This window comes from Neofelis nebulosa, chromosome 2 (genome assembly GCF_028018385.1).
Source record: "Neofelis nebulosa isolate mNeoNeb1 chromosome 2, mNeoNeb1.pri, whole genome shotgun sequence".
Lineage (NCBI taxonomy): Eukaryota > Metazoa > Chordata > Mammalia > Carnivora > Felidae > Neofelis > Neofelis nebulosa.
The window spans coordinates 136937162-136961578 of record NC_080783.1 but is presented as its reverse complement, the minus strand read 5'-3'; the positions used below and the strand labels follow the sequence as shown (position 1 = coordinate 136961578).

General features: G+C 40.1%; 1 protein-coding gene across 2 annotated transcripts in view; it reads right to left on the bottom strand.

Annotated features, from left to right (window-relative positions):
- Nucleotides 1-24417, bottom strand: part of FRRS1 (ferric chelate reductase 1) — a 104030-nt gene that overhangs the window by 53630 nt on the left and 25983 nt on the right. Inside the window, exon 1 of one of the 2 annotated variants that reach the window (XM_058716449.1) lies at nt 9889-10020. The exons of the other annotated variant lie outside the window; for it this stretch is intronic. The gene's annotated coding sequence lies outside the window, so the exon portion shown is untranslated. Of the gene's footprint in view, nt 1-9888; nt 10021-24417 lie in introns of those variants that run through there. 2 annotated transcript variants of the gene reach the window in all.

Sequence of the window (24417 nt, the reverse complement as noted above, 5' to 3'; positions counted from 1 at the left end):
TATTTATTTTGTGCACTGTTTATTTTTTACATGGGGGAGACAGAGTATCAAGGGACAAAGGCAAAAATACGATGTGTAAGAGAAAGAAGAGAAGAAAAACAACTGCGGGTAGTCTGGAAATAATGAAACTTTCTGTTCATTTCCAGCATGAGCTAATTCACTGACAGCTAGATAAGGTTTCAGTCTGGAAAGTGTCCCATTGAGCAAGCTGGCTGGAGTTCACAAAGATAACACTTTCAGTGGTTTACAGATTCCCTAGAGAACTTTACTAATCCCTACAGAGAATAGGGGAGCAACTGTCTCTCTGTGATAGCTGCCACGTCTGTCCAGTAGCTCCCCAACTCTGAAAGCCACATCTGCACTCATTCGATACTCTCCCTAACCTTCCATCAGCCAAACAGCAGAACTGAGTCCTGATCATATCAGTTATGCTTATGAGAGTTGTGCTTATGAGAGTTGCCTAGTAACCAATCACTCTCAGGGGCCACCTCGGGATCTAAATATCTAACACACTGCTCTCTGCTGCCCCCAGTGGACCAAATGGGATACTTTCTTTTACGAAAAGCCTAAAATGGGATACTTTCTTTTAAGAAGTTAGCAATAAGATTCTTAGAACACTGGATATATTCTTGACCTCAATGACTAATAACTTCATCCCTTCAAGAACAATGAGAGCAACAACCAGAACCATTTCTCTTGACTCAATCCTGATCGACAAAGAAACTGACAGAGACAGAATCCAGAGACAAAAAACAGAAAGAAATTAGAAGTGGTAGCGTCTACTTGGACAGGAAAATGGGTGAGATATAGGAAAGGAGCCAGTCTGAAAGGTGGAAAGCAAGAATTCAGTGTTGGACATATTAAGTTTTAGATGGCATTGAAATATCCAAGTGGAAATATCTATTTGACAGATGTGTCTGGAGATACAAAATTAACACTTAGGGCATGAGCAAGGATTAAAAAAGAGAAGAGATCTGAAGAGTGAGCCTTGGGGCACACTAATGTTTAGAAATTGAGAAGAGCAGGCAAATTCAGTAAAGGAAATTGTGATTGAATGGATGGTAAGGTAGGAAGAAAACCAAGAGTGTAGAAAGTGTAGTCCCAAAGTGTAGAAAGCAGTTCTGAAGGTGGGTTTGGTCAATCATGACGAATGTTGCTGAGAGCTTGAATATACTGGAAACTAAGAATTGACCAATGAGCACTGTTTTTCAGAATCATCTGTGAACCACCTGCATCAGAATTACTTATTACAATGGATTCCTGGGTCCACCTCAGACCTACTAGATCAGATTCTATGGACAGGAACCCAGAATTCTGCTCTTAAACAAGCCCAGGATGATTCCTAAGAACCCAAGAGTTGCTGTCTTGGAGTCTTTATTGGTGGAATTATACCCATCTTTGCTCAAGACCAATGGTTCTCAGATTTTAATGTCCATCACCATCACCTGGCAAATTCCTTAAAACACAGATTACTAAATTCCACCTCCAGAGTTTCTGATTCAGGAAGACTGGGGTAAGCCTGAAAACTGCTGATATTGTTGGTCTATGAACTATACTTTGAGAACCACTGCACCAGACCCTTTATTTTTTTTAATTATTTTTTAAATTTATTTTTGAGACAGAGCATGAGTGGGGGAGGGGCAGAGAGAGAGAGAGAGAGAGAGAGAGAGGGAGAGAGAGACATAGAATCTGAAGCAGGCTCCAGGCTCTGAGCTGTCAACACAGAGCCTGATGCCCGGGTCGAATCCACAAATCGTGAGATCATGACCTGAGCCGAAGTCAGGTGCTTAACTGACTGAGCCACCCAGATGCCCCTGAAACAGACCCTTTAAAAGTAGAGTAAAAGCACATCTGATACAAGATGTGGCCCTTTCCTTGGTTAGTAAAACTCTAAAATAACACAGTTAACTGTAAGACAACAAATTTTATCTCAAGTTTTCTATTTCCCAACACAGCTGGAATTTCCCATTCTTCAAGAAGCCTCTGCTTTTAAAGTCTGTCTGATGATTAAATCATGCATGTCCTCCTTTGCTCAAAGTCAACTCATTATGGACATGAATCATGTCTACAAAATATCTTCCCAGCAACACCTAGACTAATATTTGGTTGAATACCTGGGGATTACAACTTAGTAAAGTTGATACATAAAACTGACCATCACACTACCATATCTAAAATAGAGTGCTTTCAGGTGCTTGAGTGGCTCAGTCATTAAGCATATGACTTCAGGTCATGATCTCACAGTTCATGAGTCCAGGTCCCACATTGGGTGAGCTCGAGCCTTGCTTCAGGCAAAACAGGAGCCCTGGGAAAGCCCTGCTTCTCTCTCTCTCTCCTTGCCCCACATGGGATTCTCTCTCTCTCTCTGCCCCTCACTCACTTGTGCCCCCCTCAAATTAATTAATTAATTAGAGTTCCTTTTAACTCTACCTTTTCTTCACAGAACTTATCACTACCTGACATTATATATATATATATATATATATATATATATATATATATATATATGTATATATATATCTCCCTTCATTTATGTAATAGCTATCTCATCTGCTAAAATGTGAAGTCCATCAGGGAAAGAATTTTGTCATCTGAAGTGTTTTTTTTAATTATTAGGTTCAAAGAATCTATTTTTGGACATTGTATTTACTTCTGTTTTGTTATTATGGTCAGTGTTAGTATAAAGATCTCTGTATGTACATACATCTTGGGTCTCTTTTCTAATTTTTAATTTTTAAAAGTGATATTTTGGGGCACCTGGGTAGCTCAGTCGGTTGAGTGTCTGACTTCGGCTCAGGTCATCTTACAGGTTGTGTGAGTTCAAGCCCTGCACTGAGCTTGCAGCTCTCAGGGTACAGTCTGCTTCAGCTCTTCTGTCCTCCTCTCTCTCTGTCCCTCCCCACTCGCACACTCTCTCTAAAATAAATAAAACATTTAAAATTTTTAATATAGATAAATAAATAAAATTTAAAAAGTGATTTATTTTATTTATTTTTTTTTTTTGAGAAAGAGAGAAAGAGAGAGTACACGAGCAGGGGAGGGACTCTGTAGAGTCCTCTGTACGGTCCCTCTCTGTAGAAAGGGAGATAGTGGATCCAAAGCAGGCTCTGCCCTGTCAGCACAAAGTCCGATGTGGGGCTTGAAACCACAAACTGTGAGATCATGACCTGAGCCAGAGTCAGACACTTAACTGACTGAGCCACCCAGGCACCCCTAAAAGTGATTATTTTAATCTAGTTTTTCTGTTAGTATTTTCAAGTCAGGTTTCTGGAGGTATAATTTCACAAAGAGTAATATTTTCCCTTTTTAGCATAGAAATCTGTGACTTCTGATAAACACATGCTGTCAGTCATGTAAACACCACAGTCAAGACATAGAGCATTTCCATCACCTCAGAAGGTTCATTTGTGACACATTGCAGTCAACCCTTGCCTCACTCCTTCCCTAGAACCATTTGTATTAGTTCCTTGGGACTGCCAAACAAAGTACCTCAAACTGGGTGGCTTAAATGACAGAAACTCATTGTCTGGAGGCTAGAGTTCCCAATCAAGGTGTTGGCAGCATTGGTTCCTCCAGAGGATTGTGAGGGAAGGATCGTTCCATGTCTCTCTTCTTGGCTCATAGATGGCTGTCTTCTCCCTGTGTCTCATTTATATCCTCTTCCCTCTGTGTATGTCTTTGTGCCTAGATTTTCCCTTTTTATAAAGAAGACACTGGTCATATTGAGCTAGGGCCCACCCTGAAGGCTTTAGTTTAACTTGATTACTTCTAGAAAGACTATCCACATTCTGAGATGCTGGGAGTTAGGACTTCCACGTATGAATTTTGAGGCAACACAATTCTAACACCACTGATTTGTTTTTTCTCCTTAGAGATTTGCCTTGTCCAGAACATCATATGGATGGAATCATAGCTTAGCTTTTGTGATTTTTTTGTATATGGCTTCTTTCACTTAGCATAACACGTTTGAGGTTCATCCATGAATCTCAAGTGTACCAGAAGTTTGTTCCTTTTTATTGATGAGTAATACTCTATTGTATATATGTACTATAGTTTGTACATCCATTCACCCACTGAAGGACATTTGGACTGCTTCTAGTTTGGAGCAATTATAAACAGAGTCACTAAAGAAATTCACATACTGGTTTTTGTGTACACAAATGTTTTCATTTCTCTTGAGTGAGTATCTAGGAGCAGGATTGCTATATCACATGGTAAGTATATGTTTAACCTTATAAGGAACTACCAAATTGTTTTCCAAAATGATTGTACCATTTTTTCATTCCAACCAGCAATATACAAGCACATAAATAGTTCAGAAAAGTGGACTTTGTGACATCATTTGGCAATACTTATTAATTCAGTATTGTAGAAATGACGGAAGCAAGGAGCATCGTTATAACTCAGAGCTTATCTGTCTGCATCAAACACGTCATGAAAAGCTCTTCATAAGTAGCTGATTCTGAGACAGGCGTTTCTAATGGCAACAGGTCGTTTGTTAAAACACATATTTAGTTTTGGGGGTACCTGGGTGGCTCAGAGTGTCCAACGTTGGCTCAGCTCATGATCTCTTGGTTCCTGAGTTCAAGCGCCACATCGGGCTCTGTGCTGACAGCTCAGAGCCTGGAGCCTGCTTCAGATTCTGTGTCTCCCTCTCTCTCTGTCCCTCCCGCTCTCTTGCTCTCTCTCTCTCTCTCTCTCAAAAATAAATAAACATGTAAAAGATTTTTTTAATGTTTTTATTTATTTTTGAGAGAGAGACAGAGAGACAGAGCATGAGCAGGGGAGGGGTAGAGAGGGAGGGAGACACAGAATCTGAAGCAGGCTCCAGGCTCTGAGCTGTCAGCACAGAGCCTGACACGGGGCTTGAACTCACGGACTGTGAGATCACGACTGAGCTGAAGTCGGATGCTTAACCAACTGAGCCACCCAAGCGCCCCTAAATAAACATTTTTTTTAATTTTAAACATTTAGTTTTTAAAAATTTAATCAAAACAAAACATGCACATAAGTTTTTAAAAAGCAAATAGTACAGAAACCATATAGTGAAAAGCAATCATTCTGTGTTTGATTGTCCACCGATTCCCTAACCCAGAGGCAAATTCTTTCACATATATCTGCTTTGGTTCTTCTGGTGGTTACTTCCATTTCTCTTAATATACTCTTCCTACTATTTCTTGATATAATACCTTGAATACCTTGATTTTTTTTAAGTTTATTTATTTATTTTGAGTGGAGGGAGGAGCAGAGAGAGAGGGAGAGAGAAAAAGAATTCCAAGCAGGCTCAGCACTGTCAGCAACACAAGCACGACACGGGGCTTGAATTCACAAACTGTGAGATCATGACCTGAGCTAAAATCAAGAGTCAGATGTTTACCTGACTGAGCCACCCAGGCACTCCCTTGATATATTTTTTATTAGTTTCCTGCTACTCTTCCCTGCTCACCTTCACCTTCTATATCATCATATCACTATGTGTAGTTCCTCTACTAGCTACTTTTGTGATAGAATACTCAAGAGTTCTATTTCAAATATAGATATTATGCTTTGAATTTCTCCTGTATGGGAATAATAGGACTTCTACCATTCTATTTATATTCTCTTCCTATCCCTTACTATCTTCTGTCATTAACTTCTACATGGTAAAGGTGGATAACATTTATAATCTATTCTGTAACCGTAAATAGGTCTTCCCTGCTTGTAAATTGATTTCAGAGTTGAAAACTAAAAGAGCATTCCTATTACAATCATTGATTATTTTTTTTTTTTTTTAGTTTCTTTATTTTGAGAGAGAGCATGCATGCACACAAGTGGAGGAGGGGCAAAGAGAGGGAGAGAGAGAAAATCCCAAGCCGGCTCTGCACTGTCAATGTAGCGCCCAACACAGGGGTTGAACTCATGAACCACTAGGTCATGACCCGAGCAGAAATCGAGTCAGACCCTTAACTGGCTGAGCCACCCAGATGCCCTTATAATTACTGGTTATTTTAGTATTGTTTAATTTAATACTAAAGAGTCAAGATAAATTCCTAATTTATATCTCCAAAGTCTCAACCCAAGTACCACTCGGTAGGACAACGTACAAAATGGGTTCTCTTACATTCCCAGCAATTATTAGAAATCAGGCCATATTTTGGGTTGCTTCATGCTTAGAATATGCCTTTCCTATACTGTTGAATGTTTGTTTGTTTTGCCTTGGGGTTTTTTATAATCTTTATTTTCTTATGAGACGAAGAATTACATGCATTCCATGCAATATCCTTAATATCATCCAGCTTCTTACTCATCCCACCTACTGCTTAGAATCCATTCCATTTTACTTTACATCAATGTATTTCCTATTTTAGGTTGAATTCATTTAGAGCATGGGTTTCTTGTGCAATTTTTTTCTGAGTACTTTAAATTACCTTTCCTTTCTCTAAAAAAATTGCATTAGAGTGTGTTCTTAGTAAAATAGGCAGCACGTCAGTCTCATAAAAAATGCACTGTGTGCTCTTTGCCATATCCTAAAGTTTGTACTATTTCTGTTTTTGGATTCAGTAGGTTCTTTAACTTTTCTGAATTTTGTGTTTACATAGCTTCTGTTCTCTGAATTACCTACTTCCTCAGGAGTCAGTTTTTTCAGGTTTTTTTTTTTTGTTCTTCTTGTTTATACTGCAGGCTTACTGCAAATGTTAGGCGAGGTAGCTGTTTCAGCTTAAGAGCGCAGCAATTAAAAGTTTGACAAAGCCTCTGTAAGGAAAACCTTACTCTTCCTCCTGTGGATCTCCTTTATTCTTGCACTACTACCACACTCAAAACACTCTGACACCAGATATGTGGGGGTTTGTCCCCCACCAAGCCATTCTCTGCGACACCAGCTGGGTGTCCTACAACTTAATTCTGACACTATCCACCTGGAGATAGCGTCAGATCCTACAGGTTGAGGGTTTTGTCCTACAGAACTGCCCCCACTTCAGTTGTCAATCACTAATCCAGTTTGTAATCTGTTCTTCTGACCCAACTTGCTATATATCAGAGGTTCCCACTTCTGATGGGAATGTAATTGGGCTCACTCAATTTGCTAGAGTGGCTCAAAGAACTTAGGAAAACAGTGTACTAACTAGATTACTGGTTTATTGTAAGAGGATAGAACTCAGGAACAGCCAGATGAAAGAGATGTGCAGGACAAGGTATGTGGGAAAGAACATAGAGCTTACATGCTCTCTCTCAGCGCACTACTCTCCCTGAAACACCCCATGTTCCTCAACCCAGATGCTTCCTGAACCCCATACTTGGGGGATATTTATGGAGGCTTCGTCACATAGGGATGCTCAATCATTAACTCAATTTCCAGCCCCTTTCTGGAATGGGTTGTGGGGTTAAAAGTTCCAAGCTTCTAATCATGGGCCAAAAGCCCACGAAGAACAAAAGATATTCCTATCAAAAGACACCCAGGAAATCCCAAGGGATTTAGGAGCTCAGTAGAACAAAGGTGTTTCCAGTGCTCTTATCACTTAGGAAATTACAAGGGTTTTAGGAGCTCTGTGCCAGGAACTAGGGCCAGAGACCAATAAATATACGGGCAGTCCCTGAGTTAACAATTATTTGCCTTTTCATGACTTTTCAATTTTACATTGGTGAAAAGCAGTACACATTCAGTAGAAACTGTATTTCAAATTCTAAATTTTGGGGGTGCCTGCATGCTTCAGTTTGTTAAGCATCTGACTCTTGGTCTCAGCTCAGGTAATGATCTCACTGTTCATGAGTTTGAGTCCTGCATCAGGCTCTCTGCTGTCAGCGCAGAGCCCACTTTGGATCCTCTGTGACCTTCTCTCTCTGTCCCTTCCCTACCTGCATGTGCTCTCTCTCTCTCAAAAATGAACATTTAAAAAAAGTAATAAAAAACAAATTCTAAATTTTGATCTTTTCCTGGGCTAGCAATCTCCCTCTCTCTCTGTCCCTTCCCCACCTGTGCATGCTCTCTCCCCTTCTCAAAAATAAATAAACATTTTTTAAAAATTAAAAAAGAAATTTTAAGTTTTTATCTTTTCCTGGACTAGCAATATGCGGTATGATACTCTTGTGATGCTGAACAACAGCACGCAGCCACAGCTCTGGTCAGCCATCCAGTCATGAGGGTGAACAACCAGTTTACTCAGACCATCCTGTATCCATACAGCCATTCTGTTTTTCACTTTCAGTACAGTATTCAATAAATTACATGAGATATTCACCACTTTATTGTATAATAGGCTTTGTGTGAGATGATTTTGCCCAGCTATAGATTAATGTAAGCGTTCTGAGCACATTTAAAGTAGGGTAGGCTAAGCTGTGATGTTCAGTAGGTTCAGGGTATTAAATGTACTTTCAACTTACAATATTTTCAATTTACAATGGCTTTATCAGAACATAACCCCATCATAAGCTCAGCGAGCCCTCTTGCTCAACTGTAGACCCCAATAGTTAAAACCATAAATAGACAAGACCACTTAACTCATGCTCTAACTGAAACCCATTGTTCTTATTTTTATGGCACTTTCTTGAGGCATTGATGAAGATGTTTGGCAATGATGGGAACATTCCAATCGCCAGGCCAGAAAAGCCTTGATAACAACAGAATGTCTAAAAGACCACACCCTTTCCTGCCCATGATCACATGCAGAACATATATCAACTCCAACCCATGGTCACAGGCTGCCTGCCTGCTTTCTTGCATGTACCCCACTGAACCTCTCCCTATAAAACTCTAGGTATTCATCTCGCAGGTAAAAAAGTCGATTGTTAAGGTTTGAGCTTGCCACTTCACCAGCTGCCAGCACCCAAAATAAATGTCTCCCTTTCTCTTTTCCAAACCCTAGTCTCCTGAGCGATTGGCTTCTCCTGCAACCAGTTAGTTTATCCAAGTTTTTTCAGCAACAGTGTTGGCAAACCCAGTCAGGAGCTATGCTTTAGATTTATCCAGCCCCCTGGAGAATCCCCAGGAGTGAGCAGCTGGCCACAACAACGGGCCACGGCTTCCCTATTTGTTTCCTGAAGTACCGGTTATGATAGATCAGTAGCAGTAAGTCGAGGAAAATCTGTACGTATTTTCTATTATCTCACACCTCTGAGTGAGAGGACTGAGCTTTCTGACCAGCTTTGCTTTAGAGTCGGTGACCTGTTGGAGAATCAGCCCACCCATCCTGCTGGCTACCAAATACCACAAAGTTAATCAATAGATCTAAACATGTAACTGCAGGTGAACTTTGAGTGTCAGAAGGCACAACGTAAACATGCAGAAATTTCAAGTAGAGCCAGGAGACCAGATTACAGAATGTAAGCATGAGGTGAGGCCAGACACTTGGTTCCCAGACCTGTTTTCAAAGCATAAGTAGAACTATAGCCGCTTTAGTTGCATTAACTTAGCTCCACATTCTGTTTTGTTCCCTACTTAAATTCTGTTTTATGCACATCTCATTAATCATTAACTTTGACTTTTCCACTCCAACTCCCTGCTTGCCCACTGATTACAGAAATCTAATGGGGACCAAACAGTAACATTTGTCTTGAAATTATCTGAAATACCTGATCATACCAGGTCCCAAATGGCACCTCATTGTCTGGAAGAATGCATACCTCCAGACTTTTTCAAGGTCCTCTCCCACAAAGATTTCAAGAAACACTTCACCCTTCTCTCATGTATTCACCTCCTTCCCCAAACATATATAAGCTGTCCCTACATTCAACATGGCAAGGCAGCTTTGGGAATAATCCCCTGCCTTTTTGCTAGGCTGCTTTTCCAATAATAAAGCTTTCTTTGTTTCAAAAACCAGTGTCTCAGACACTGACTTACTGCACATCAGATGCACAAACAAGTTTAAATACAGTAACAAACCATGCATCAATTAAAATGTAAGCCTTCTCCACCTACAAGGAAATTTTCTCTCATTTTACTTGATTGTCTTGTGGCACTGGATACCATTGGTCACTCCAAGTTTCTTGATATTTTTTTCTTAGCTTCTGTGACTCTACCTTCTCCTAGTTTTCCTCCAATGGTTCTGATATGGTATACTCAGTTTCCTGCATGGACTACTTAACCTGAAAATAAAGAGCCACAATAAGGCAAACAAGTGATTATTTCCAGTCAAAGAATTGCAACTTAGGGAGCACAGATAAATTCGGACTGACCCAAGTTGTAGCCCACTTGTAGGGTGAAAGCAAGGGGGTTTTATGAGGAAAGGAAGAGCAGAAGAATTTCCTATCCCCTTCAGGTCCTTCTAGCTGGACTAAGCATCAAATTGAGATGGCACAGATTAACAGCAGAAAATCAAATTTAATTTTGTATATACAGGGAATCCACACAAACATGGAAGTCCAAAGACAGTGAAGCAATATGAAGCTTATATGAGCTAAAGAGAAGGGTAGGGGTCTAAAGATACAGAAGGGAGAAGGACAATTGCCTGGAAGGTGAGAGGAGATGTTTGGAAAACAAAGTTTGCCCTACTATGCAGATAAGTTTCTTAGGTAAAGAGGGATCTCTGTTAATAGCTCTCTTCCTGGTACAAGCAGACAGTTGAAGGGGAGGTAAAGAGCTTTTCCTGAATCTTCTGGGTTTTGCTTGCTTTTAACTCAAAATAATGTTCATGCTGAAGTGACCCATCTTGGGGTGACTTACCCTTGGGGTGGTCTCTACATAACTAATTGTGAACTGCGACACCAGAATTCTTTAGAATGGAAAGTTTATGAATATATTCCATAATTTCTAGAAATGTGCTTTTTCATAGTATGATGTTTTCATAAAGCGTAAGACATGTTTACTAACAGACACAAATTTATCTTTAGTTTCTTTGTAATAAAAATAGATAAACCTATGTTCAGTACTTCATGTTTCATTATTTTTTCTTATTTGAAAATGATCTAGATACTTAATGAATATAACTTTACTCATTATTTAAGTTAACAAAACTTTAAAGTGTCAGGTTACCAAAGATTTTGGAAACTATTTAAAAGTTTGCCTACAAACCCTTTTATCTAATTTATATCTATTTAATTTACTTGTTCTCAACAATTATGCTTACACTACCTGTAAAACCTCATGAGGCATTAGACAAAATTAATCATTATTCTTTTTTTTTCTGACAAATTTTACAACAAAAATAACATGAACTTATTTGACTTTTAGTAAATAAAAGCATAATAAAAGTTTTATATTTAATGCTGATAACTCTAAAGACATGTCTATTTTAATTAAGCCAACAATCTTAAACTAGCTTTAATATTGAATATTTTCCCTTGATTATGGGAACTTGAAAAACATTTGGGTTAGTTTCTTTCTTTTAGAATATCCAATTGTTACAAGTACTTACCTTCAAACCAATTAAATAGAGCTCTTTTACAAATTAATGTTAGTAATGCCAGATGTAGAGAAAATATTTCACATATACAACATATTTGGATATCCATGCAAATACACAAATAAAGTGCAAACAAAATCTTATACTATATAATGCAAACAAGATGCAAACAAAATCATACTGGTTTTACTAATGTTTGTGGAGAGGAGAGTAAAGATCCAATTTCCAAATACTCACTTTTTTTCTCCCCTAATGAAAACACTTCCCCCTAAAATTTGCATTTCAAAGAATGGCTCTCACGTTCTACACACATGCTGTAGAAGTGAGCACTCTCAGGTCCTAGCTAATACACCGTAGAAAATTTACAACATAAAGACATAGATGGAGTATCTAAGTTTTCTCCAAGGTGGATACTTGAAGCATATCTGATGGAGATGCTAAAGTCTGGGCACAAGAGACATTTTATCAGTTTGTATTTTTAAAAGGCCTCTTCCCTCCTCCTTTTTTTTTTCCTTCAGTTTCAGGAAATTATGGACTGTGCTTACATTTTAAAGAAGATAAGAGTTATAATTTCAAGGGAAAGAGGAATAATTTAAAACCTTTTTTTTTTTTGGCAAGTATAGGACAATTTTATCCCATTATCTTGATCTTTTATAATATCCACAAACATTTTGAGAGGAATAGGCAATGTTTGGGGATTGGTAAAAATAGGTGAGCTTTGACTTATTTCTAGCACTGCATTTTTGGTTTTGTAGAAATTCATAAGGCAAGAACATTTCTAATTCCCCAAATAACTAGAATTATAGCCTGAATAGCAAGGAATTGGCCTTTCTCCTTTTTAAACTATATTTGCTCTTTTTTTAATCTAAGAGAGTTTTTAACTAAAGTGGGATTCAAAAGATTTATCTTTGTAAAGTCTATATGAAACATTTTAACAAAAGCCTTTTTTCTGGGTGCACAATTTAACCTTGGCTTCTATTAGCCCCTGAATATATGTCTTTTGAAGATCATTTCTAGGAGGGCCTAAGAGAAATTTAAGTGTTCAACCTATGCCCACCAATCTTGCAGCTTTGGATTCCAAGATGTCCCTTAGCAACAACCTGCAAACCATAGCAAAGTTTCTTGAAACAGAATCTGGTCTGATAAGAATTGTGAATTCACCAGTCTGTGGGACCAGCTCAAACAGCAGGATTATAGACTTATGCCTGTGTTCTGTCCTTTATATGACATAAGACACAAAAGACACAAAGAAAAACAAAGACCATCTCTGGGAGGAAATGGATCAATAGCCAAAGAGTGCTCTACCAAATTCAATCATTGAATCACTAAGTGCAAGGAACTGGTTCCAAAAATATTTTCTCCTGCTAACATAAATTTAGAAAGAGAGAAAAAGGACTCTACCACTGTCTATCAGATTCCATAGATAGAGATTCCAGGAGACCGACATGGTAAGAAATCTTATCTTCTGCCAGCTGTTTGTCAGGTATCTCTCATCTACAGCTGTGTCTAGGGTGAGTGGTGTCCAACAAGTTAAAGAAAGTATTTTGCCACCAGCTATACCAACTGTTGGGCAGCAAGAATTTCCTGTCCATTTCAAGGTCCTTCTAGCTGGAATAAGAATCAAGTTGACATGAGACAGATTAACTGGGTCAAACCAAACTTAATATCTTACGTACAAGGAATCCACACAGACATGTAAATTCCAAAGACAATCAGGCAGAATGAGATATATATGTCATCCTGAACTAAGGAGAAGGGCATAGGGGTCTGGGACTTTAAAAAGAAGGAATGTAACTCATAAGAAGATGAAAAAAAAAAAATATTTAGGGGCACCTGGGTGACTCAGTCGGTTAAGTGTCAGACTTCAGGTCAGGTCATGATCTCACGGTTCGTGAGTTCAAGCCCCACATCGGGCTTCGTGCTAACAGCTCAGAGCCTGGAGCGTGCTTCAGATTCTGTGTCTCCCTCTCTCTCTCTGCCCCTCCCCTGCTCTCTCTCTCTCTTTCTCTCAAAAATAAAACATTAAAAATTAAAAAAAATAAAAAGAATAAGTGTTTGGCAAACAAATGTTTGCTGTACCACTCAGAAAAAAAGGGACATAGATGACTTTAATCAAAGAGGTCTAGCTAGGTTCCTCCCTGGCTACCATACCTAATTCATAGTACAATGCAGTTGTCTATGTTGATAGTTCTCCCTAGAGCAGATTCTCTATCTAAATTATTTTTAGACAGTTTGGGGGGAGGTAGAGAGCTTTTCATGATCTACTGTTTGCTTTTTAACTCAAAATAATCTTCATGCCAAAGTAGGTCCATCTTGGCACAGCCTGCCCTTGACCCCTACAGGGTAGAGGGAAAATTATTTTTCCACCTCTACACATATCACTTAAAGCCCTTTAAAATATGATTTCTGATTGCCTCTCTGGATCCTACCATTGAAAATGCTTTGCAGTGATCCAGATGTTCTTTACTTATTACAAGTAAGGCCCTTCCTGGGGCACCTGGATGGCTTATTCAGTTGAGTGTCTGACTCTTGAGTTTGGCTCAGGTCACGATCTCACGGTTCATGGGATTGAACCCATATCAGGCTCTGCATTGGCAGTGCAGAGCCTACTTGGGATTCCCTCTTTCTCCCTCTCTCTCTCTCTCTACCCCTCCCCTGCTCAATGCATACACACTCCTTCTCTCTTTCTATATAAATACATAAATAAACTTAAAAAAAAAAAAGTAAGACCCTTCCTTTTCTGATTCCATTTGTGTCTTTTGGCTCAACACTCATCAAGAGGTGAACCCAGCTCTGGGTGTTCCAGGTGGGGGAAAGACAGTAAAGTATACCCTAAACTAAGAAGGCTCTTTGAGGCTGGAAAACAAAGCAGGCAACTCCAAACAGTTTACACAGACTTTTATTCAGGGTAACTTATTAACAGGGGGTGGATCAGGTGGAGAATGATGCATGGCAACTGCATAGTTACTCTTCCACAAAGTCCAGACCTTAGTCTACAGATTGTATAGAGTGAAAGAGACACTTGGGTAGGGGCACTGTAGTGAAACAAAAGGATTCACACACACTTCAAAGGGCTTGTATGCACCCAATTGACAGCTAACCCTTAATTGGATCTTGTGGCATACTTGTGCATCAGGAAGGAAATGGTATCTCTAACAAATTCATGGGAGGCCACAACAAGCTTCCCCCAATCCTGGCTTTGGCGGGCATTTCTAAAGTATGTATATTAATCTCCAAGAGGCCTGGAACATGTTGCCCCAAGAGAGGTCATGGTGCAAATATAAACAAGATGGAGGGCCAAGGAGGGAATCAGCATTATTAGCACTCCCACAGTAGGTATGTGTGTGTCCATTAATAACATACCTGTGCCCACCTCTGCCTCTGTTGTGTTGGCCCAGTTTGCATGTCGGCTTTTGTCTTTTTGTTTGTATCTCTCCTATTCTATAGAAACATTGAGGCCCTACCACAGTATGCTTTGTATTTTGTCCTAAGCTCCTTCCATGGGATACTAGATCTTATTTCTCACACCTCCAGTCATTGCATTGGGGTTCTTAACCAAAATAATTTTGGGGGAACCATCATGGCACCTTGTCTAAATTTAAATATTGCCTCTGGTTTAAGTTTTCTACACCTTTTTGGACAGTGGAGATTGTTTTTGTTTTGAGATGCCAAAACCAGGGATAGTGGTGAGAGGTGGCAAATAAAGACTGACATATCAAAAGATGTAGCATGGGCAAGCTCATGTTCAGGAAGAGTCTAGTGTAGGGTTGGATATTGGAGTATACTATGCTCTGAATAGGAAGTCACTTGTCAGGAGTTCTATAGACTGATCAAGTCTGCACTGAACTGTACACAACTGCCATCCTCCCCTTTTCTGTTACTGATCCATCTATCACAGCCACTGACTCAGGAAACTAACAGGTAAGTCACAGCATGCTACCCTGGCCAGCTGCCCCAGCCCAAGGAATCGGAAGGGGCTGGACAAATTGAAAGCATAGCTCCTGGCTGGGTTTGCCAACGATGTTGCCGGAAAAAAAACTCAGATAAACTTGTTGCAAGAGAAACCAATAACTTAAGAAACGGGATATGGAAAAGAGAAAGGGAGGGATTCATTTCTATTGCTGGGAACCAGGGGAGGCGGCAGGCTCAAGCCTCAACAACTGACCTCTCCACTTGCAAGATGGTCACCTAGAGTTTATAGGGAGAGGCTGGGATCATGTACATGCAAGAGAACAGGCAGAAGGATGTAATCATATGTGGGGGTCAATATGTGTTAGGCATGTGATCACGGGCAGGGAAAGGGATGTGGTCTCTTAGGCATTCTGTTGCTATCAGGTCTTTTTTGTCCTGGTGACTGGAATGTTCCAGTCATTGCCAAACATCTTCATCAATGCCTCAAGAAAGTGCCATAAGAAACAACAACAATGGATTTCAGTTAGAGCATGAGCTCAGCGGTCTTGTCTATTTCTGGTTTTAACTGTTGGGGTTTACTGTTGAGCAAGAGGGCTCCCTGACATCCCCTGCCCTTTGGTTGAAACTGAGCATGTTTTCACAGCCAAGCTTACTTCAGTTGTTCCAAAAAGATAATTTATGAGCACATTTTGAGTTTAAATGTATTTAAGCCTCTGTATCAGAGCTGAATAAATGCTGCTCTGGTTTTCAAAAAAAAGAGAAAATTAAATCCTAGAAACTGCAGATCTTGATGGCAATGCCGTACAAAACTCCATGTTTTATGAGAAAAGCTAAAGCTGATCACTAGGGGCAGTTTAGGTTAATAAACTACCAGCGACTATAAGTTAACTTCCTTTACATTTATCAGACAGGTTTATCAGAAGCATGCCATTGACATAACACAACAGGCTCTCCCATGATATACAGTGTATGAAATTTAGTGTACTTACAAAAAAAATGCTGGCTGTATTCTAGGATCAAGTTGATGGTCTGTGATAAAGGGAGATATACCCTATCCTCACCCTTGCCTTTTAGCACCCTGTTCATACTCTTAGTCAAGTATTTCATGACTGATCCCTGGCATGAAGCATTTTTTAAAGTTAAGAGTAAAGTTTAATATCAGTCATGATCACTATGGCTGCAATAGTATAATGTATCTGGAAGTTGATAAATTATCCGATAAGGTATGTGATCTCAGCTTTAGGTTAAGTTGTACCCATTGCTTGATTTAAGTCTGTCCAAGCTTATTTGGGGAATTATATATGCAGTCCCTACAGAACTCTCTCTGTATGAATAGCTGAAGTATCTCCTGAGAGAAAACTTATCCTAGAGAAATCAGGCACAACAAGTTGATTCAGTAACAGAGCCTTTGTAGGAGGGGATGGACAATTCTAGCACAGAGTGGTGCTTGTCAATTACATTTATTTCCAAGAACAGTCTCTAAGGACCTATATTGCAATCCTATAAAGAAAGGAGTCACATAAATAAAACCAAAGAACTGTGTATTATTTAGCTATTGCTGCATAACAAATTGCCACACATTTAGTTGCTAAAAACAACACACATTTAGTATCTCAGAGAATCTGGGCATAGCTTAACCCAGACCTTGGCTTCTCACGAAGCTGCAATCAAAGTAGCAGACAGGGCTAGCATCTCTTCCAAAAGCTCCATGGGAGAATCATCTGCTCCCAGGTTCGTGTGGTTGTGAGCAGGATTCAACTGTCTATGTTCTGTTGGATTGGAGCCCCTGTCTCTTGCCTACTGGCAGCCAGTAGTGACCCTTGGTTCCTTTGCACTGGGCCTCCCCAACACGGCTTCTTGCTTCATGCATGCAAGCCTAGAAGGCAATCTAGAGAGTCAGCTAGCAATATGAAAGTTATGATAGCATGTAATGTAATTATGGAAGTGCCAGCCCATCGCTTCTGCCATATTCTATTGGTTAGAAGCTAGTCACAGGTCCCACCCACACTCAAGGTGAAGGGGGTACACAGGCATGAATATCAGGAAACAAAGATAATTGGGGAACATTCTAGGGTCTCTCTGTCTCAAACTGGTGTGTTAAAAATTAAAAGTCATTGGGGCACCTGGGTGGTTAAGTGGCCAACTCTTGATTTTGGCTCAAGTCATGGTCCCAGGGTCATGGGATTAAGCCCCACATTGGGCTCCAAGCTGAGCATGGAGTCTGCTTGGGATCCCCCCTTCTCTACCCCCCCCCTTCTCACAAGCCCTCTCTCTCTAAAATTAAAAAAGTCATTAATTAATTAAAATCTTAAAAATTAAGTCTTTAGAGTATCAGCAGCATGACTTTAGTACTGCTTTAACAGAGTGCAACATAAGGAGAGAAAAAGTAATAATGGAAACTCATTGTGGGTCAGAGAGTACAAGGAAGCTGGAGGCGACTTCAGAGCCAATCTGAGGCTGAAGAACACTAAAACAAACTTAGAATTCTTTGTATTTCAGCTAAGGACCAGGTTCAACAGGGAAACACTCAAGTTTGAAATCAGTAATTATAAATACCCACATGGTGGCAGTAGATGACAGTATTCTGAGCAACTGAGTACAGAAAAGCAAATTTATCTCCCTTGATGGCTACCCATGTTTTCCTTTCTGTCTGATCACTGGAAGAAGAGGGAGGTAACTACTCTCTTTCTACCCACCTATCCTCAAAGCACTACCCACAAAGCATCTACCCCTGAAGAGTGAGGACCGAAACAGTTCACTGTATTCTTTCCACAATTCCTAGAAGAGTAGAAGGGTCTCAGGGAGAAGGAATAAGGTCTCCTGAAATACATACCTACAAAGACTTATCAAGTACTAACGGTCAAATGAGTCAGCACAACGTTAATTAAAAATATCATACTTAGTCTGCTATAAAGCCAGTCTATCTCAGAATTGACACTATTGAGAAATCCTAGAAGAAAAGTATCAAATAAAACAGGGAATATTATTTCTACAAATGAGAGACATTAAGGAGAAAGAATTAGTGCTATATATACATGCCCACAAACATATTCATGTATTTACACATATACTTGACAGAAATTCATAGCATTACCCAGTAAGAGTAAGTAGATCTGGCATTAATAAAACAGGAGGTAATTCTATAGGTGTTCCAAAAAAAGGTGTTATTATCAGAGAAATTTTATTACCTGAAATATAAACTGAGAAATCTAAATAAGACTGTGATTAGCCTACATCTTCTTAATAACCCACACTCAGAGAGGTTGATATCTGGCAATGTTGGGATTTGTTTGATCTTGGGACATCCTAAAAGGCAGTTTGGTTTTGCAAAAGTGAAAATGCCTCATGTCTTTAGGGGTCTTTTTCTAGGAATAACATTCCATTGTGTCCAAACAACAGCCAAAGAGGTAGAAAGTTGAAGTGCCTTATGAAACCTGAACAGTCATGTTTAGAGAGATGACAAACAGCTAATCGTGGAGGAATGATAAATGCTAGCATTATCCTCTGCCAACTCTATTCCCACACAAATCACAATAACATGCAATCGTTTGAGGAGTTAATATGGTGAGGAGAGAGCTGAGTTAACTGAAAAGATGAGCCCCACAGAAATCTGGAGAAAAGCTTACTCCAGGACGAGAAAACAGTGAGAGAACGCTTGCTGTTTTCAAGGATCAGCGAGACGGGCAGTGTGGTTGCAGTGCAATGAGAAAGGGAAAGGGTGGCGGGCAGTGAGGTCAGAGGGAGAACAGGCCTTGTAAGCCACCGTGAGGGCTATGGATTTTACTCTAGGCATGATGGAAAGCCAGCGGGGACTTCTAAGTGGGGAAACAACACAATCATGGTTTTATTGTATTTTATATTTATTTATTTTTGAGAGAGAGAGAGAGAGAGAGAGCATGTGCGCATGCATGCGCACACGTTAGGGAAGGGGAGTGGGGGGGGGGGAGGGATACAGAAACCAAAGCAGACTCCAGGATCTCAGATGTCAGCACAGGGTCCAATGTAGGGCTTGAACTCATGAACCATGAGATCATGACCTGAGCTGAAGCCGGACACTTAACCGACTGAGCCACCCAGGAGTCCCAATTCACGGTTTTAAATGATTTAAATGATTAGAAAACATATTCTAACAGTTATATATAATATATATGAAATCCATGATTCATATTTATCTGGAGGGCTGGAAAAGCATGATAGCAGGACAAATGATGAGGTCTGAAGGACACTGTATTTTGAAGATAGAGCTGACAGAATTGGGTGGATTGAGTGTAGAATCCAGAAGGTGCAGGAAGATCAGAGGAGAGTGCAGCGCGTTAGGGAGAATATGCAGGTTTGGTTTGGAACAGGTTACGTGTCAGATGCCCAGAGAATTAACAGTCATTTCAAACCTACAATCAGAACTTGGTGACTAGTTTCACAGGAGTTAGCAAGGAGAAGGGAAGCAGAAAGGATCATACTCAGTCAAACATCTCTTAAGCTTGCTCCCAGATGCTCAATTTCTTTTCTTTTCTTTTTTTTGTAATCTTATTTATTTATTTATTTATTTTGAGAGAGAGAGCATGCACAGGGGAGGGGCAGAGAGAGGAAGAGAGAGAGAATCTCAAGCAGGCTCCCCACTGTCAGCATGGAACCCTGCACAGGACCCAAACTCACGAACCACAGGAGTCTGCCGCTTAACTAACTGAGCCATCCAGGAGCCCCCCAGATGCTCAATTTCTAATGCCTTCAGGTACACAACCAATACAACCAGGACTGAGAATCTCTGGTTCATAAGATTATAACAAACTCAGAATATTTTCCTGCAATAATTATAATCTGTTGAGCAAATGCATCTGGTTCATATTCAGCTATTATTTCTTATTTAACTAAATTTAAAAATCACCGTTGGAAAGACATTTTTTCCCCTTCAAGTGGTAGTCACAATTTCATCTGGATTATATAGCTAAAAAACAAATATTGTATTAAACTCATTGCCAGCGAGGTAACCACACATTTGCTGCAGGTTCTGAGTGGGTATTGGGTATAATAACAATTCAATGAGCAATTATTATAAGTCTAAACTCATCGTCATGGCCAGATGACAAAAAGGAAATTATTTCTGCCATAGATGATTTTACAATCAAGTGCAGAGACCAAGGATAACAGGAAACAATTAGAAAACAAAGCCAGGCATATGTGGCGTTAACAGGTCAAAGTAGAGTACACTGAAGAGAAATGACAGTGTGGGATGAGTAGTTAAAGAGGGCTTCATGAAGGACACATACCTTGAATTAGGGAAAATAGATGAGCAAAGGGATGTGTCAGGTTTTTTTGCTGTTTTTGTTTTTGTTTCAGATAAAAGGATGTAAATACATAAGCTTGGAGGGCACTAGTTGGGAGATGGATCTGACTAGAAAAGAGAGTATGTTTATGAGAGCATGGCACAGTAAAAATGAATGGCAGAAATACAAAAGTATAGGCAGTCCCCAACTAGCAAACAACTCAGAACTAGAAGCATTGCCCAGCTTCTTTAATACCATGCACACATTCAAATACCTTACACTCAAGCTGATGACCTTGCTTCTTCTCTCCCTGAGAAAGATGAAGGAATCAAAGAAGAAAACCATTTCTAAACTCCTACCATCACATCACCCAACCTACCAGCATGTGCAGCCTGGCAGTCTGCCTTCTCTCTGTCCTGAGCAGGACCTGGAGGTGTTCCCACTCTATAGCTAATCCCTCCACTTGTACACCAGGTTCTTCCTCTCTCACTTACTCAAGGTCATCACTCCAGTGATTCTCCCGTGCAGAATTTTTTGTTTGCCCCTTGAGATCCATTTTCCTCCTGCCCCTGCCCTACTCTTTGCCAGAGAGTCTGCCCTGAATCAACGGGTTCCCCTGCCCTCCAGCTTCCATATTATTCTGTCCAGTGGGAAGGACAGGGGTGCCCAGGAAAGGGCTTGGGATGTGTAGGAGGGAGGAAAGTGGAGGTGGGAATTTATTTTTCCAGCTCCTTCCCTGTGGGCTGGCTTAGTCCATCCACCAAATGGCACAGGTAGATCTTAAGAGAGCTCCCCTTTTCCGGGTTCTGGTAACTTTTCCCCTCCCCTAATTGGTATTAATACCAATCTGTAACTTACCCCCAGGGTACTACTCTATCCCTTTGTTTTCTTTATACTCTGATCATAATTTTGTATAATAAATCATCCCTGTTAAAACTTCAAATTAGCGGTGCCTGGGTGTCTCAGTTGGTTGAGCATCCAACTTCACTCAGGTCATGATATCCTTGGTTCATGAGTTCAAGTCCCGCACTGTGTTCTCTGCTGTCAGTACGAAGCCCATTTTGGATCCTCTGTCCACCCCACCCCCACCTCCGCTCTCTCTACACTTCCCCTGCTGGTATGTGCACTCTCTCTCAAAAATAAACAAATGCTTTTTTTAAAAAAGTAAAAAAAAAAAAAAAAAAAAAAAAGAAAGAAAGAAAAGTTCAAATTATCCAACTTGTGCACACCATCTGCTTCTTGCCAGGACCTAGACTGATACATAACCCTTTTCCTCTTATATCATCAGTTTTTACGTCTCAACTGAGTCCTACTGATAGCAAATAAACATACTGTTTTTTCCCTGATATTAAAAACAAAAGGGGTGCCTGGATGGCTCAGTCTGTTAAGCACCCAACTCTTGATTGCCGCTCAGGTCATGATCTCTCCATTTGTAGGATCCAGCCCAGAGTTGGGGTCTGCACTGATAGCACAGAGTCTGCTTGGGATTCTCTGTCCTCCTCTCTCTGCCCCTCTTCCACTCACTTGGGCTCTCTCTCTCAAGAATAAATAAATTTTAAAAAGAGAGAGAGAGAGTCCTAATGGCCTACTCCTCCTCCAGCTACCACATCTTTTCTCTGCTCCTTCTTAGGGCAAACCTCTTTGAAAGGACTGTCTTACTGGCATCCTCAGTTCCTCTCCCACTCAGCCCCACTAACTGCTCTCATCGGATTACCAACTGAATCTTTGTTCTTTCTGGATCCATCAACAGCCCTTCCCTCATACCCCTCCTGGAAACCCTTCCTCTACTTCTCATCCGGCATGCCAAGCTCTCTTGTTTTTCCTCCAAACTCTACACTGGTTGTTCCATCCCAGTTCCCTTTTCCTGTTTTGTTTTTTGTTTTATTTTATCTTCACTTCTTATTGTTGAGTATCCCCAGAGCTGACATTTTGAAACTTTTCTCTTTGCTACATGCATTTCAGTGGAGCTCTCACCATTTATAAAATCAGGACTCCCAAGTTTACATCAGTGCCTCAGATCCCCACACTGAACACCAGATTCCTATATCCAACTGCCTTTTGACATCCCCACTTGAATTTCTAATATAGATTTCAAATTCTACAAGTCGAAAACTAAACTCCTGATCTTCTTCTCCAAATCTGCTTCATCCATAATTTTCCTCACATCATTTAATGACAACTTCATACTTTTTTTTTTTGTAAGTAGGCTCCACACCCAATGTGGAGCTTGAACTCACAACCCTGAGATCAAGAGTCAGATGTTCTATTGACTGCATCACTGAGGCATCCCTGGCAACTTCATACTTGCAATTTCAGTTTTCAGTAGTCTAAAAATGTGAAGTCATGCTTGACTCCTCTTTTCCTTATATCCAATCCAATTGACTCTCCCTTCAAAATACAACCAGAATTTGACCCCTTCTCACCACCTCCACCGTCACTATCTCAGTCAAATGCACCATTATGTCAGCTGGATATTTGTCTCTGACAAAATTTCACCTCTCCAGTCTTCCTTCAAGCCCTGAAAGGCAGATATGAGGCTTAGTTGGTGGCTCTCTTTAGAATATGGGGAATTAACTGTCTCTGGTCCTCACATCTGTACTTTATAATTCTGGGCCAAGAGTGGGGGAAAATCTCACTTAACATCTTATTACAACTGAAATCCTGTCACACTGAATTTAACCCTACAGGAGATTACGTAGTTGAAGACCCCCAGGACCTGCCATTATCATGACCTCCATGAGCAGCCTAGAGAGTGATTAGTCCTCAGAGGAGCAGAGGAAATAAGGTTCTAGGAGGGAGGTCTTTGGGAACAAAATGGTGACAAGAGAGGCACTGGAATTATATAAGGATAAGTTTGTTGAATATGATGTGGTATGGTTGGGGGGAAATATGGGGAAATATGTTTCAAACTGACTCTACAAACTTTGAAAAAGAAATGTGCCATCAGTTGGATATGGCAGTGGGGGTAGGGGAGTCAGCAGTGCTATAAAAGAGAGAGGCCAAATACACAGGTGGAACTCAAGCCTTTCATTCCCGTTTAAGAGTGTTTCCAGTTTTATCTGAATACGAGAGTAGTCCACCACAGCTTAGTTTTATTACTACTAGCATTATTATTTTATCTGCCCTATGGTCCCAGAATATGAGGAAATAGAAGATAACTGGGGCACCTGGGTGGCTCAGTCAGTTAAACATCCAATTTCAGCTCAGGTCATGATCTGTTTGTGAGTTCAAGCCCCACTTCAGGTGAGCTTGAGCCCCGCTTCAGGCTCTGCACTGACAGTGCAAAGCCTGCATGGGATTCTCTCTCTCTCCCTCTCTCTCTCTCTGCCCCTCACTCTCCCTCTCTCTCTCTGCCCCTCACTCTCTCTCTCATAAAAATAAATAAATAAATAAATAAATAAATAAATAAATAAATAAATAAAATGTTTTTAAAAATTAAAATAAAATAAAATATTTTTAAAAACGAAATAGAAGATAACTTTGGGATTTGGCAGGGGGGGTTTGGTTTTGTTCTGCAAAGTCAATTGAATATCCTCTTTTACTTATGTACCTATAAGGTCAATACACCATCAGCTTTGGACAAGTGTGTGAGAATTCATTACCCTCTTAGCAAAGCCATAGGGAGGGAAATTTTGCTTAAGGTAACTTGAGACCTTCTACTGGATTCCCCTGCTAATCAAAAGTAGAGTATTCCTATGAAAACTTCTGTGAGCCAGAATGGCATAAAGCAAAGAAGCAATTACCATTCATTTATGTGGAAAATGTTTTGAGTATTTGCAGATGCAAAAATAATTTCTCTTAGGCTTTTCTGATACCTCAGGACACATCTTGCTAACAGATGCATAAAATAAGTCAAGATAAAGCACAGATGCTCACACAGTTCAAAGCTCTGGTGGCTTGATTTGAGATGCTGAGTTTAGTTCCCAGGG